This window comes from Sorex fumeus, unplaced genomic scaffold, assembly GCF_029834395.1.
Source record: "Sorex fumeus unplaced genomic scaffold, SorFum_2.1 ptg000043l, whole genome shotgun sequence".
Taxonomy (NCBI): domain Eukaryota; kingdom Metazoa; phylum Chordata; class Mammalia; order Eulipotyphla; family Soricidae; genus Sorex; species Sorex fumeus.
In genome coordinates, this window is record NW_026606100.1 from 14,184,961 (window position 1) to 14,187,062 (window position 2,102).

Consider the following 2,102-nt stretch of genomic DNA (forward strand, 5'->3'; position numbering starts at 1 on the left):
ATTGATGTTCAAATATGAAAATATAATTTTAAAATGACAGATAATCTTCTTTACTACGTTTGAGACAAGAGATTTTATAATGAATTCTGTGTTCTCTTGGGGTCCAGATTACATTATAACATCTTGCCACATTTGGAGAAAGTAAAACACCAGCAAAACTCTCATTTCTGAGACAGACACAAAACTAACAGAACTTATTAATATTTGAATTACATCACAACCTAACAATTCTTAACATACATGAGTTTTACACTAACCTTAGTTTCATTATATCTTCAAAATATCAAAATTCCTTTTTAAAAAAAAGAAATTATAAAAATGGAAGTTATTTTTAGAAAGTGTTTATTGAAGTAATTTTTGGCCATGGGATTTTTAACTTTTAGAAATGAATTATATTTTTAAATTCTATTCTCTATTCATTTCCTAGCCTCAATTACTGCTGAAAACAATGCAATGATTACCTAATGTATCTTACAGTGATATGAATTCTATATGAAAATATACTTTTAAGTAAGCTCTACTGAATATTTTATAATAGCCAAAATGTATAAAAAATCTTTAAGTCTATGGGGCTGGAAGGGTAGCACAGAGGGTAGGGCATTTGCCTTGCACGTGGCCGACTCGGGTTCGATTCCCAGCATCCCATATGGCCCCCTAAGCACCTCAAAGAGTAATTCTGAGTGCAGAGGCAGGAGTAACCCCTGTGCATTGCCGGGTATGACACAAAAAGCAAAAAAAAATCTTTTAGTCTAATCTGATATAATCCATAAATAATGAATAACCATTTATGGAATGCTATATATTTAAACCAGCTTATAAAAGAAGGTCTAGTGTTATGTTCCCATACCAACATTGATAATATTGAAAGAAAATCAGGTTAAAAAGAACAACATCATTTTAAACTGTGCAAAGAACTGTTTACACAGAAAAACTGAATATTCCCAATGTAAATATAATACTTTCTGAAAGGTACTGTGTTAAATAGTTTTTATTTTTATTTTCAATGTTTTAAATTTTTCTATGAGAATATTCATTGCGGATTAATGAGAAATAAACCTATTTTATTGTTTAAATATATTTTGAATAAAAGTATGTTTAATTCTAGAAAATGTAAGATGCTTAAAAATGTATTCAAATTTTGCACAAACTCAATCACTAACTGTTTATGATGTTGCAGGAGTGAGGAGAACCAGGTTTGCCAGAGTAATTGTACTGACAGAAATGTATAACTTCAGATCCTACTGAGTTCACTAATTCTATCCAAGTACAGTGGAAAAAATAAATTAAAAAAATAAAATATATTCAAATTTTAATATGAAATTAGGTCATGTTTCTTCTGAAATCTGATTGTAACATATTTTAATATGAAAAATAAAGCTTTCATTTTTCCTATTTTTTCCATCAACCAGTATAAAAACAATAAAGGTAAGAAGAGAAGTACAAAATTAACTGATACAAAGAAATCTAGAATAAAGAACCTATTGTATAATCCAGTAATATTTAGGTAATTATTTCTAATTACTATTGAATTTTATCTACTGACTTACCATATACAATACAAAATCATAAATTCTTAACTACTTTTAGCGATGTATTTCTTTTTCTGCTATATTTTGTTATAGGAAAGTGGCTGCCTTAACTGAGAATGAAATAGAGATACCTGAGAGTGCTTTAAAATATGTCTCTGGGAAATGTGTTCAGTGATTCATAATTTTTATTGGAGCTTAAGAAATTCCAGGTGATTTAATACCATATGTACATGTTAGTATAAGTATATATAGGGAAAAGTCATTTTATAATTGAAAGAGACTTCTTCAACTGTCAATGCTTAGTGAACTGGAACTACAAATCAATGCTATCATTACATAACTTAAGACTTTTGTATGTATAAAAAATTAATTAATTACAAAGAACCTAAGTATCTTCAGTAGATTTAAAAATAAAAAAGCCTGTTCAACAAATTATGTTGGGAATATAGAATGGTCACTTTTCTAAGAAAAGATATGGAAGGGTTTTTTTACACCAAACACAAAAGTTACTTCAAAATAAATAAAAGCCATTGATATTGGACCTGAATTCATAAAATTTATCAAGGAAAACTT

The 2,102-nt window shown here is 28.1% G+C and overlaps 1 non-coding gene across 1 annotated transcript; it reads left to right on the forward strand.

Annotated features, from left to right (window-relative positions):
• Window positions 1–1,140: 1,140 nt before the first annotated feature.
• LOC130029955 (small nucleolar RNA SNORA66) lies at window positions 1,141–1,272 on the forward strand. The gene has a single exon (XR_008793405.1). It is a non-coding gene; the product is annotated as a small nucleolar RNA SNORA66 (small nucleolar RNA).
• Window positions 1,273–2,102: the final 830 nt, after the last annotated feature.